General features: G+C 43.3%; 1 protein-coding gene across 3 annotated transcripts in view; it reads right to left on the bottom strand.

The window, feature by feature from the left end:
* Positions 1 to 13,158, bottom strand: part of CAP2 (cyclase associated actin cytoskeleton regulatory protein 2) — a 162,694-nt gene extending 149,536 nt beyond the window's left edge. For all 3 annotated transcript variants that reach the window (XM_016954960.3, XM_063812799.1, XM_016954961.3), the window contains exon 1: positions 13,074 to 13,158. The gene's annotated coding sequence lies outside the window, so the exon portion shown is untranslated. The remainder of the gene's footprint in view (positions 1 to 13,073) is intronic.
* Between the last annotated feature and the right edge of the window lie 248 nt (positions 13,159 to 13,406).

The raw sequence follows: 13,406 nt of genomic DNA, 5'->3' as shown, positions 1-13,406 counted from the left end.
GAGTGTGAGGCAAGCCCAGGTTTTGGGTTTTGTTTGCATTTTTCTCTCCCAAGCGTGGCCGTAGTCACAGAACTGTGTGGCAGAACAGTAAGCAGCAGCACAGGCACCTGAAACTTTTTTTCTAAAGAAACCTGGGCAGGGCGAGGTTGCTCACACCTGTAATCGCAGCACTTTGGGAGGCCGAGGCAGACACATCATGAAGTCAGGAGTTCCAGACCAACCTGACCAATATGGTGAAACCTCGTCTCTACTAAAAATACAAAAATTAGCCAGGCGTGGTGGCATGGGCCTGTAATCCCAGCTATGCAGGAGGCTGAGGCAGGAGAATTGCTTGAATCCAGGAGGCGGAGGTTGCAGTGAGCCGAGATCGCGCCCTTGCACTCCAGCCTGAGCGACAGAGTGAGACTGCCTCAAAAAAAAAAAAAAAAGAAATCTGGGCTTACTGACAGAAAAGTAGGGGAACAGGGGACCTCGTGGTCCACAGAGTATGGGGAGAATTCCTGGTATTTTATTCCTCTCGCTACTCTGTCCTGAGGATGGCCCCAAGTCTTGGAGAACTCTACAGCAGCATAAGCACCTTAAACTTTAAAAGAAATCTAGTCTTTCCAGAAGAACAGGAAAAAAGGATCTTGGGGTAGAGGTGTGTGGCGAGAATCCCAGAGAGACGAGAGCTAAAGAAGGGGATGCCCTGGCTCTGTGTATGAACCAGCACAAGTCCCTGAGCTGTGTATGTGTGGGACGGTCCCAAAGGCTTTGCAAACTGAAGTAGATATAAACCACTGCTCAGGCTGGGCGCGGTCGCTCACACCTGTAATCCCAGCACTTTCAGAGGCTGGGGTAGGGAGATCGCTTGAGCCCAGGAGTTCACGACCAGCCTGGGCAACATAGGTAGACCCCGCCTCTACAAAAAACTTAAAAATTAGCTGAGTGTGGTGGCCTGAGCCTATAGTCCCAGCTACTTGGGAAGCTGAGACAGGAGGATCACTTGAGCCCAGGAGGTCGAGGCTGTAGTGAGCCAAGATTGTGTCACTGCCTTCCAGCCTGAGTGACAGAGACCCTGTTTCAAGAAAACAAAACATTATGCTTTTGTGCTTTAAATAAAAATAAAAATAATAAATAAACAAAACAAAAGAAGAAATCATGACCAAAAACTTCCAAACTTGGTGAAAGCTACACATTTACAGATCCAAATAGAGTAGTTGCCCTTTGCCCAGTTTCACTTTCTGTAGTTTCAGTTACCCATGGTCAACAATGGTCCAAACATAGGTGAGCACAGTACAATAAGATATTCTGAGAGAGAGAGAGACTCCACATTCACATAACCTTTATTATGGTATACTGCAATGAAGTTCTAGTTTATTATTAGTTATTATTGTTAATCTCTTACTATGCCTAATTTATACATTAAACTTTTTAAATTTTGAGATGGGGTCTCACTCTGTCGCCCAGGCTGGAATGCAGTGGTGCAATCTCAGCTCACTGCAACCTTTGCCTCCTGGGTTCACACGATTCTCCTGCCTCAGCCTCCCCGGTGGCTGGGATTAACAAGCGTCTATACCACACTTGGCTAATTTTTGTATTTTTAGTAGAGTTGGGGTTTCACCATGTTGGCCAGGCTGATCTCGAATCCTGACCTCAGGTGATCCACCCACCTCGGCCTCCCAAAGTGCTGGGGTTATAGGCGTGCCCCACTACACCCGGCCTTATATATTAAACTTTATCACGGTAGCTATGTATAGGAAAAAACGTGGTCTATGTAGGATTTGGTACTATCCATGCTTTCAGGCATCAACAGGGGGTCTTAGAACGTATCCCCCATGGATAAGGGGGGAATACTGTAGTGCTGTCTGTCTGTTATACATATACACTCATACAATACCTTCTGGTGAGTGCCTCCAAAGAGGAGAACAATAACGATGAATAAAGTAAAGATATAACTGCCTACAAAGAAATAAATAAAATGTAATGGCTGTTATCCTCTTTTGAGATGTGTCATAAGTACTTAGACTTTTAATTTTTTTTTTTTTTTTTGAGATGGAGTCTCACACTGTCACCCAGGCTGGAGTGCAGTGGCGCGATCTTGGCTCACTGCAACCTCCACCTCCCAGGTTCAAGCAATTCTCCTGCCTCAGCCTCCCAAGTAACTGGGATTACAGGTGCGTGCCACCCAGACCAGCTAAATTTTTTTTTTTTTTTTGAGATGGAGTCTTGCTCTGTCACCCAGGCTGGAGTGCAGTGGCGCCATCTGGGCTCACTGCAAGCCCTGCCTCCTGGGTTCACACCATTCTCCTGCCTCAGCCTCCCGAGTAGCTGGGACTACAGGCACTCGCCACCACGCCCGGCTATTTTTTTGTATTTTCAGTAGAGACAGGGTTTCACCGTGTTAGCCAGGAAGGTCTCCATCTCCTGACCTCGTGATCTGCCCGCCTTGGCCTCCCAAAGTGCTGGGATTACAGGCATGAGCCACTGCACCCAGACATTTTTTGTATTTTTAATAGAGATAGAGTTTTACTATGTTGGCCAGGCTGGTCTCGAACGCCTGACCTCGTGATCCACCCACCTCAGCCTCTCAAAGTGGTGGGGATTACAGGCGTGAACCACCATGCCTGGCCAAGACCTTTAATTCTTAAATGTCTTCCTTAGGGACATCCAGTAAAACAAGGAGTCACTAGAACTATGTCAATTAATGAATTGGTTCATTTACCAATACTGAGCTAGAAAGGTTTTGCCACAATTACTGACCCTTGGTTTTTGGTCAGAAAATAGCAGCAGGGTGAGCTACAACAGGAGTCTTCAATTTTTTTACTTGTATATACCCTAAAAGAATTTTGTAAAAGCCTCTTGCACATTTTTAGATTGGCATATAGAAACTGTCACCAAAATGTGAATAGTTGCAAAGAATGTAACTTCCAACACTGTGTAAATATGGCCATATAAAACTATCTTATATGTCCAGTGAAATTCATTCTTACTCATTTTAAAAGAATACTGGAACAGGCTGGTCTTTAATAGTCACAAATTTTGCATAATTCCATTTTCTCCTTGAACTTATATTTCCACGCTTCTTGCCCTACAGAAGTTTATCCTAATTTTACATATTTTATGCTTTAGCCTATTTTACTCATTAGCCTACCATACTTTTCTGCATCAAAAACATTATTTAAATTTAAATTCTAATTCAATGGTCAAAACATTTTTTAAAAAAAGCTATTCTGATACCATTGTTACTATTAGTAGGATGTGACTTAGAAAACAACACAAATATTACAAATTTTGACAAATAATTACTAAAAGTAAATAAAAAGCAACTTTATTGGAAATCTCTCTCTTTTGAACACTATTACTTTCCATAACTTTATGGATATGTGGATGTGTATACTTATTAAAATGAGTCAAGGTGGCTGGGCGCTATGGCTCACGCCAGTAATCCCAGCACTTTGGGAGGCCAAGGCAGGCGGATCACCTGAGGTCAGGAGTTTGAGACCAGCCTGGCCAACATGGTAAAACCCCATCTCTACTAAAAGTACAAAAAATTAGCCGGGCATGGTGGCTCGTGCCTGTAGTCCCAGCTAGCCAGGAGGCTGATGCATGAGAATCACTTAAACCCAGGAGGCAGAGGTTGCAGTGAGCCAAGATCGTGCCACTGCACTCCAGCCTGGGTGACAGAGCAAGACTACATCTCAATAAAAAATAATAATAAAAAAATAAAAATAAATAAAATGGGCCAATGTTGAGCATCAATTTAATTCTTATTTTTTGTTTTTATCAATGTAATGCTGGGAAACATAATGAGGAGATGGAAATGGGAGGAATTTTGTTATAGAAATGTCACTTAATTTTTTGAACTCCAACATCACATGGTAGTGAAATATCAAAACTTATTTTAATTGTCAATGTAAGGAAAAATTGAGAAGACAAATTTCATGAGTACCCTAATACTTATTCATCTGGGTCATCTCAGTCATTCGTTGTGTTTGACTAAGCTATTTCACAACCCTGTAGAGATATAAGTTAACTTGCAGAAAACTGATAGTAAAGCAAGTCATACAGACATGCAAATAAACTTTACGCTGTAGAAGTCCAATCACCTTCCCTCTCCCATTGTGGAAGAAGCCAGTTTTACATGTATTAAGCAAATTCATTCCAGCATTCTTATAAATGATCTCCTTTGAACTGACTGCAAAACCTTTCTGGCTCTCTCATTTTTTAAATAAGTTTGAAAATGTCTATTTTTTATTTGTATGAGAGTCAAAATTTCATTCTTTTTTAGAGTTTATCGTTTAATATCGGTTTACTATTTGATTAGACTGGCCTTCACTTTTTGTTTTTTAAGATAGATTTAGAAAACACATGATTTGCAAAAGGGTCTCTGCTCAGGCATTAGAGTCATTTGCTTTCTCACCCCTGAAACGAAATTTATATTCAGAAATTTCCCCCTTTTTTGTCCTCCCCATCCCCTAGAGTTTTACATCCTTGGGCAAAGCAATTTACTAAAATGGGTTAGACATCAACCATTTAGTAAAATGGATTAGGAAAATGGGGTAGACATACGCTTTTCACAAGGAAAGCGACAGGAAGGTGATTATGGAAAAGCAGATGGGAAAGAGAACTTGCGTCTCCATTACAGGTCCATTCTCATCAAGATTAGTCTTAGGAAAAAGCACATATGGAAGAGGAGGATTTGGACCTTTATATTCTCAAAGCACCTGTGCACATGTACCTTTGGCAAACCTTTGCATATAGTAAATGCACACAGTTTAAAGATTGCTGAACCAAAATAAGAAGCATAAAAATGAGTTCCATCCCCAATTATATATTATATAGAGACTCACACTATTAACAAGTCTCTTTTTAAAATTTTCAATTACTGAAGACTTTCAATTGATAATTGTCCACCTTCCATTCAGAAAGAGGCATTGAGGGGAGTGAATTCCTAAGGAAGAGAGAGGCTGTTCTGAAGCAAGATGGAAAGAGGGGGAGTGAAGGGTTGTCTACAGTGAGAACTTTGAACACAGAGAGGAGTACTAAGAAACAGAGAAGAAATTCAAATGGAGGAGAAATAAAAATGTAAACTTAAAAAAAATTGCCTAAATAATTGTGGATCTGCATTGTACCCTGAAAATCTCTAGCCACAGCTTCTAGCATGACTGCCGAGAGACAGACTATCTGCATTTAGCCTACCTCATGTCAAGTAACCAATTAGTTGAAACTGTCCATCAATCAACCTAACTCATTAGGCCACACATTTGGTTTTCCTGCCACTGGAGAGGGGTGAGTGGCAATACCAGGACAGTATACATTCGATGGAAAGATCACACTTATATCATATTGATCTATCACTTGCACAGTTTGGGTAATACACAGGTTACTATGTTAGTTTCTTTCAGGCTGGTGTAACAAAACACCACAGACTGGATAGTTTATAAACAATAGAAATTTATTTCTCACAGTTCTGGAGGTTGGGAAGTCCAAGATCAATGCAGATCAAGGCCCACTTTCTGGCTCATAGATGGCACTTTCTTGCTGTGTCCTTACTTGGCGAAAGGAGCAAAGGGTCTCCCTTGGTTCTCTTTCATAAGGGCACTAATCCATTCATGAGTGCTCTACCCCATGACCTATTCACCTCCCAAGGCCTTCCACTCCTAATACCATCACAATGGCAGTGAGGATTTCAACATAAGAATTTTGGGAGGACATAAACATTCAGACCACAGCAGCTTCGAAGCTAAGATTACAAATGGATGCCTCCAACTCCAGTATATCACACTATAACCAGACTGAACTATACATGCACCACTTGGAAGCCTATTTTACCTGGTTCTGAAAAATCTGATCATCTCATTTTCTTAGTGTGGTCCAATTTAACTGTTCTTGTTGCCTTAGGATAAAATAATTCATTTTCATAAGAATCCAGTGATTCTTTTTTTTTTTTTTGAGACGGAGTCTCACTGTGTTGCCCAGGCTGGAATGCAATGGCGCGATCTTGGCTCACTGCAAGCTCTGCCTCCCGGGTTCACGCCATTCTCCTGCCTCAGCCTCCCGAGTAGCTGGGACTACAGGCACCTGCCACCACGCCTGGCTAATTTTTTTTGTATTTTTAGTAGAGACGGGGTTTCACCATGTTAGCTAGGATGGTCTCGATCTCCTGACCTTGTGATCTGCCCGCCTCAGCCTCCCAAAGTGCTGGGATTAGAGGCATGAGCCACCGTGCCCGGCCAAGAATCCAGTGATTCTTCTCTGACTAAAACTAAATAGAAACAAAGTAGGAAATGATGACAATCATCCGAATAGATCCTTTGAGACTTATGTTTACAGCTTAAGTGTCATCTTCTATTCATTCTATCTTCCTTCACTGATCTTCATTTTTGCATCCCCAGATGCTAGGGATATAGCAGTCACTCAACATAGGGGGAGTAAGTCAACCAATGGATCCCAGAATTTCTCTGGATTTCCAAATGGAATGATGCGAAGTAACAGAGGTTATTTTCTCATTAAACTGTGCACAATATTAGGACAACAAAGCTGTCTATGTACTACAGGTCTGTTTGTGTGTGTGTGTGTGTGTGTGTGTGTGTGTGTGTGTGTTTTGAGATGGAGTCTCACTCTGTTGCCCACACTGGAATGAAGTGGCATGATCTCGGCTCACTGCAACCTCCGCCTCCCGGGTTCAAGCGATTCTCCTGCCTCAGCCTCCCAAGTAGCTGGGACTACAGGCACGTGCCACCATGCCCAGCTAATTTTTTTTTTGTATTTTTAATAGAGATGGGGTTTCACCGTGTTAGCCAGCATGGTCTCAATCTCCTGACCTTGTGATCACCCGCCTCGGCCTCCCAAAGTGCTCGGATTAGAGGCGTGAGCCACCATGCCCGGCCACTACAGGTCTGTCTTTGGTGTCTCCAGCATCTAACTTCCCCAGGAACCATCTTCCTCTTCAGAACTGCCATTTAGGTTACCTCCCTTCTATGTTTAGCCTCTTGGAACCCTCCTTCAGCCTCTCAGAATACCCCTTCCCATCAAAACAAAAGAGATTTTAGATTAGACTTCTATATTGCAGAATGGCCTTTACATTCTGAAAAGCTGAGGGCTAACAGGAACATCAAAGATTATTTACTTCCTCCATGTATCAGGTAAATGTGAAATTTTAAGAATTAGGGGCTAGTGCACCTTCTGCAGGTGGCTAAGTGTTCAATGAGAAGCCAGGATTATTAGATGCCTAATTAACTAGACAGGGCAGATGAAGACCCCATTCATAATAGTCATAATTTCTTCTTCTGGTTTCAGACAATGTCCTATGTCCCTTTCTGTATAGGGCTGTATACTGAAAGGGAAACAATCCCTTTACATAATTTCTCAGTGAAAGAAGCCATTATTTTCCTAAAGTGGGAAAAGTGTCTACTAAAGACAGAAACAAAACAAGATGGAATTCCCCTGGATATAAAAGCTCATGTAGGCCGGGCATGGTGGCTCATCCCTATAATCCCAGCACTTTGGGATACCTAGGCAGGTGCATTACCTGAGGTCAGGAGTTCAAGACCAGCCTGGCCAACATGACAAAACCCTGTCTCTACTAAAAGTATAAAAATTAGCTGGGTGGGGTGGCAAGCGCCTGTAATCCCAGCACTGGGAAGGCTGAGGCACGAGAATCACTTGAACCTGGGAGGCGGAGGTTGCAGCGAGCTGAGATGGTGCCACTGCACTCCAGCCTGGGTGACAGAGCGAGACTGTCTCAAAAACAAACAAACAAAGCTCATGTAGCAAAAGGACAAATATTGTATAAGGTACTTAGAATAGGCACATTCAGGGACAGAAAGTAGAATGGTGGTTGCCATGGATTGTGGAAGAGGAGCATCCAGAGTTATATTTAGTGGGTACAAAGTTTCAGTTTCAGATGATGAAAAAGTTCTGGAGATGGACAATAGTAATGGTTGCACAACAGTGAGAATGAGCTTAATGCCACTGAATAGTATGCTTAAAAATGTTTAAAATCGGACCGGGCACAGTGGCTCACGCATGTAATTCCAGCACTTTGGGAGGCTGAGGCGGGCAGATCATGAGGTCAGGAGATTGAGACCATCCTGGTTAACACGGTGAAATCCCGTCTCTACTAAAAATACAAAAAATTAGCCGGGCGTGGTGGTGGGCACTTGTAGTCCCAGCTACTTGGGAGGCTGAGGCAGGAGAATGGCCTGAACCCAGGAAGCAGAGCTTGCAGTGAGAGGAGATCATGCCACTGCACTCCAGCCTGGGTGACACAGCAAGACTCTGTCTCAAAAAAAAAGAAGTTTAAAATTGTAAATTTTATATATATCTTAAAATAGTAAAAGTAATTTTAAAATTCCTCATAATGGTTTGTTCTGGCTTTAAGGTGCTTTCCCCCTTCTAAGTTCAAGGAGAAATATCCTGAATGAATGGCAAAAGCTCACTGCCTAAGTCAACGACAGATCTAGATCTGCCCAAGGCTCATTGTTATCAGACTTACCTAACTAAATCACATCGGAAATACTAGACCACCCAGCAGGATATACAATACGAGGCAACTTTTAATGAGGTTTAGTAACCATTCATGTACTTTGATTAAAGTAATGTTCCTTTGATGTAATAATAAAGTTGTCCTCCCTCTCATCCTAAACCCAGGTGATATGAGGAGATGAAGATGTCCGTGAGTGACCGGGTTAAAAGGCTCTGCTGTGAAATTGAGTTGTGAAATCTTAGATTTTCCACACTTCTTAAAACGTTCGGAAATACTTTTACAACTAGAATGTAAATAGGATGAGAAGTCAGAATGTCAGATCTAATCATTTTATCTTGGTTTGGGGAAATGAGTAAGTGGTTACATGCCATCAATGTGTAAGTCAAAGGAGAATCAGGTTTTCTTTTTTTTTTTTTTTCCATTAAAATACATGGCACATTCACAGTGAAGAACTCTTGCACATGTGTGCCAAGACACATGGAAAAAAAGTCTTCAAAGCAGCATTCTTTGTAATAGCAAAACATGGGAACCAACCCAAATGCCTGTCAACAAGAATGGAGAAATAAATCATGGAATATTTGCCAAGAAATATTACATACCTACATGCAACAACGTGGGTAATTCTTTTTTTTTTTTTTTTTTTTTTGATATGGAGTCTCGCTCTGTCGCCCAGGCTGGAGTGCAGTGGCGCGATCTCGGCTCACTGCAAGCCCCGCCTCCCTGGTTCACGCCATTCTCCTGCCTCGGCCTCCCGAGTAGCTGGGACTACAGGCGCCCGCCACCACGCCCGGCTAATTTTTTGTATTTTTTAGTAGAGATGGGGTTTCACCACGTTAGCCAGGATGGTCTCGATCTCCTGACCTCGTGATGCGCCCGCCTCGGCCTCCCAAAATGTTGGGATTACAGGCGTGAGCCACCACGCCCGGCCCAATTTGGGTAATTCTTAATGACCTAATGTTGAATTTTAAGAATGCAAGATTAGGCTGGGTGCGGTGGCTCAGGCCTGTAATCCCAGTACTTTGGGAGGCCGAGAACGGCAGATTACCTGAGGTCAGGAGTTTGAGACCAGCCTGGGCAACATGGTGAAACCCCTTCTCTACTAAAAATGCAAAAATTAGCCAGGCATGGTGGCCCGCGCCTGTAATCCCAGCTATTCAGGAGGCTGAGGCGGGAGCATCTCTTGAACCTGAGAGGTGGAGGTTGTAGTGAGCTGAGACTGTGCCACTCCATTCCAGCCTGGGCGACAGAGAGAGACTCCATCTCAAAAGAGAATGCGAGATTATAAATACCTTTTTTCATAAATCAAAAACCAAACCTAAACACTATTGTTTTGGAATACATACACATGTGATAAAACTGTTTTACAATAAGCCAGGGAATGATTAACACAAAATTCAGGGTTGGGAGGGACATGAGAGCAGGCACAGAGGAAAAACACAAAGATGCAACTGGATGCTAACAATCTAGTACTTTTTCCCCTAGTTTTCTGTTTATTTTCTTTAACAATTTTATTGAGATGTAATTCACATACCACACAATTCACCCATTAAAGGTGTACAACTCAATGGTTTTTAGTGTATTCTCAGATACGTGCGACTATCACTACAGTCGATTAGAGGATATTTTCATGTTTCAACTCAAAAAGAAACCCTGTGACCTTTATCTATCACTTCCCTACCCAACCCACCTCCAGCCCCTTCAGCCCTAAGCAACAACAAAAAAAATCTACTTTCTAGCTCTATACATTTCCTTGGTCTGGACATTTTCAAATGAATAGATCATACAGTATGTGATATTTTGACTGGCTTCTTTCACTTAGCATAATGTTTTCAAGATTCATCCATGTTGTAGCATGTATCAGTACTCCACTCCTTCTTATGGCCAAATAATATCTCGCTGTATGGATATACCACCTTTTATTTATCCACTCATCAACTGATAGTCATTTGGTTTGTTTCCACCTCTTGGTTATTATAAATGGTGTTGCTGTCAACATCTGTGTACAGGTTTTTTTGTGAGCATATGTTTTAATTTCTCTTGGACATATATTTACAATGGAATTGCTAGGTCATATGGTAACTTTATGTTTAATTTGAAGAACTGCCACACTTTTCCAAAGTGAGGGCACCATCTTATATTCCCATCGGCGGTGTACAAAGGTTCCAATTCCTCCACATCCTCACCAGTATTTGTTATTATCTGACTTTTTGATTATAGCCATGCTAGTGAGTATAAAGGGGTATCCCATCGTGGTTTTGATTTGCATTTCTCTGATGAATAATGATGTTGAGTATCTTTTCATGGGTTTATTGGCCATTTGTATATCTTCTTTGGAGATAGCTATTCAGATCCTTTGCCCATTTTTAAATCGGATTATTTTTCTTTTTATTATTGAGTTGTAAGAACTCTTTATATGTTGTGGATACAAGTCCCTTATCAGATACATGATTCCTAAATATTTCCTCCCATTCTATGAGCTATCTCTTCACAACTATCTAGTTCTTAAGCCCTAGTTTATAAACCTAGTGATGGGTTCACAGGTGTTCAGTTGAATATAATGTTCATAACTCACCTAGACTTAGCATATTATTTTTACATATAAAATGTTACATAATAAATTAAAAACAAAACAAAACCTCATGCATAAAGATGTTAGGAAATATTCAAAACAAAACAAAACAAAACTCCATAATGATCAAAATAAGTTAATGCTTTTCTGGAGGGTATTTAACTTAACTGCCAAGGTATAACAGGCACTCAAGAGAATGTGGCCCATTAATCCTTTCAATAGGCTCCTCTGCAGATTCTAGCACAGAATCAATCAGTGGGAGTAGCAAACTACTATTAGAAGGACAAATCCATTCCCTTCTCTCTTACTTTTGTGTTTTCTGCTCCTCCCTCAAGCTAAGAATAGTTTTTACATTTTTTAATGCCTGGAAAAAAACAGAAGAATATTTTGTTACTGGTGAAAAATTCAAGGTTCAATGTCTGTAAATAAAGTAAAACACACACATACCATTCCTTTAGGTATTGTCTTTAGCTGCTTTCAAACTATAACCGTGGAACTGAGTAGTTGCTAAGGAGACCACATGGCCTGCAAAACCTACATGTTTACTATCTAGCTCTTAACTCAAAGGTTTACCAAACCCTACCTTGTAGCAACAAATTAAATTACTTCTCACATTAACGATGGGGAACAAAAACTTACTTCCTACTAGCAAAGACCACCTTGATAATCACCTTCCTGATTTCTCATAGTCAACTTCTTTTTCTCTTTATCCTTAAGAAGTATTTATATGACACTTTGATTGTAATGTTATTAAGAATTTTTTAAATTTCGGGATTCATGGAGAAGTCGCCTTTCCTTGCAAACTATGCAGTATATTCAAGAAATCATGCTCCATCTACACTTAAGGTACTGAATTAACTATTTCACACACTTTTATTGTCTATCCATTACATGCTGTGAGCCAAATACTGTTTGGTGCTGTAGGAACTACCAAACAACCCATCCTTGCTTTCAAGAGGCTTGCAGTCTAATTAGACTCTAGTAACTATAAATCCAATTCTCTAAAGTTCACTCTACCGTTGTAATTTTACACTAAGTGGGCTTAGATAGTTTACCAAGAATTCTAAGGAACATTGCTTCAATGAAATCTACAGAAGCAGTAAGGAAATAGGAGTACTCAGTAAACTACAGTGCTCAAGTCCCAGAAGCTTCTGCATTTCCACAACTATAAAACCAAAGGTCCTAGATGTTTTTACCAAGTGTTCATCTCCACTCTGGCTGTTTGGACCTAGTCCCGGTTCAATTTCCTAAATGCAGTCACCCACACATACTCATTTTTAAGAATGCATCCATTCAAATATTGCTACAACTTGCAGCGAACACCACTCTGATGAGAATAAAGAAAAGGCCATCTGCAGGTTGATTTTTGGCCCTAAAAGTGATGATAGGGCGGCTACTTCCACGAACACCCCTCTACCCAAAGCAGTCAGAGAGCCAGCGGCGGGTGCCGTTTTTCCGAGCCGTTCCCCCAGTCTCAGTTGCCTCTGCATTTTTTAGAAGTGACTCATCGCCTCAAGTCAGGTTCTGCAGAGGGGAAGCCAGGTCTGTTTCTTTCCAGCACTTTCTGATCGAGGTGGCTCTGGTCAGAGCCGGCGCAATGACTCCCACCCCCACCCCCCTGGAAGACTCACAGCCCGGTGGACGAGACCCCCCAAAGTTAGAGCGGCCGGGCGGGCGGCGGCGCTGGGGTGGGGAGGCCGCGGCCGCCCGCCAACCCCGGGCAGCTCCTGCCCGCACCCCGCCTTCCGAGCGGCCAGGACGCCGGAGCTGGGGAGGCGGGGGCAGGGCGCGCCGCTCCGCTGACCCAGATGGGAGTCCGCCCGCGCCCGCGCCCCGGGCCCGGGTCGCCGCGCCCCGGCCCCCGCGCCCGCGCCGCCTTTATTCCCCTCGCGCTGCCGCCACAGCCGCCGCGTCCCGGCCGCTTCCCTACCCCACCCATCGGGCGCAACTTGCCAGCGCCCGCCGCCAGGCGCCCCCCGCACCTGCACCCCGACCCCTCCCCGCCTCGCCGGGCCCCGACCGCTGCAGGATTACCTGCTTCGCTGCCCTGGGGTCCCGTCCTCGGCAATGCAAATCCGTGGTCGGCCACTCGTACCCTCCTCCCGCGGCCCTCCCCTTCTCCTCCCCTCTCCCTCCTCCCAGCTGAATAGGAGCCGGTGTCAGTCACGCTGCTCCAGGGGAGAGTCGCCGGCAGCTTCCGGAGCTCCAAATACAGACGAGCTGAGGGGGGAGAGGGAGAGCAAAGCCACGCGGGTGGGGAGTGGAAATAAAGGGGAGCAGAGAGGAGAAGGGGGTGGAGGAAAGGAGGGGCAGATGGGCCGTGGGAGAAAAGACAGGGAGATGGGGAAGGCAGAGCCAGGGAACGCC

This window comes from Pan troglodytes, chromosome 5 (assembly GCF_028858775.2).
Source record: "Pan troglodytes isolate AG18354 chromosome 5, NHGRI_mPanTro3-v2.0_pri, whole genome shotgun sequence".
NCBI classification, from domain to species: domain Eukaryota; kingdom Metazoa; phylum Chordata; class Mammalia; order Primates; family Hominidae; genus Pan; species Pan troglodytes.
Note: the sequence above shows the minus strand (reverse complement) of the source record. Positions and strands in the feature narration are given on the sequence as shown.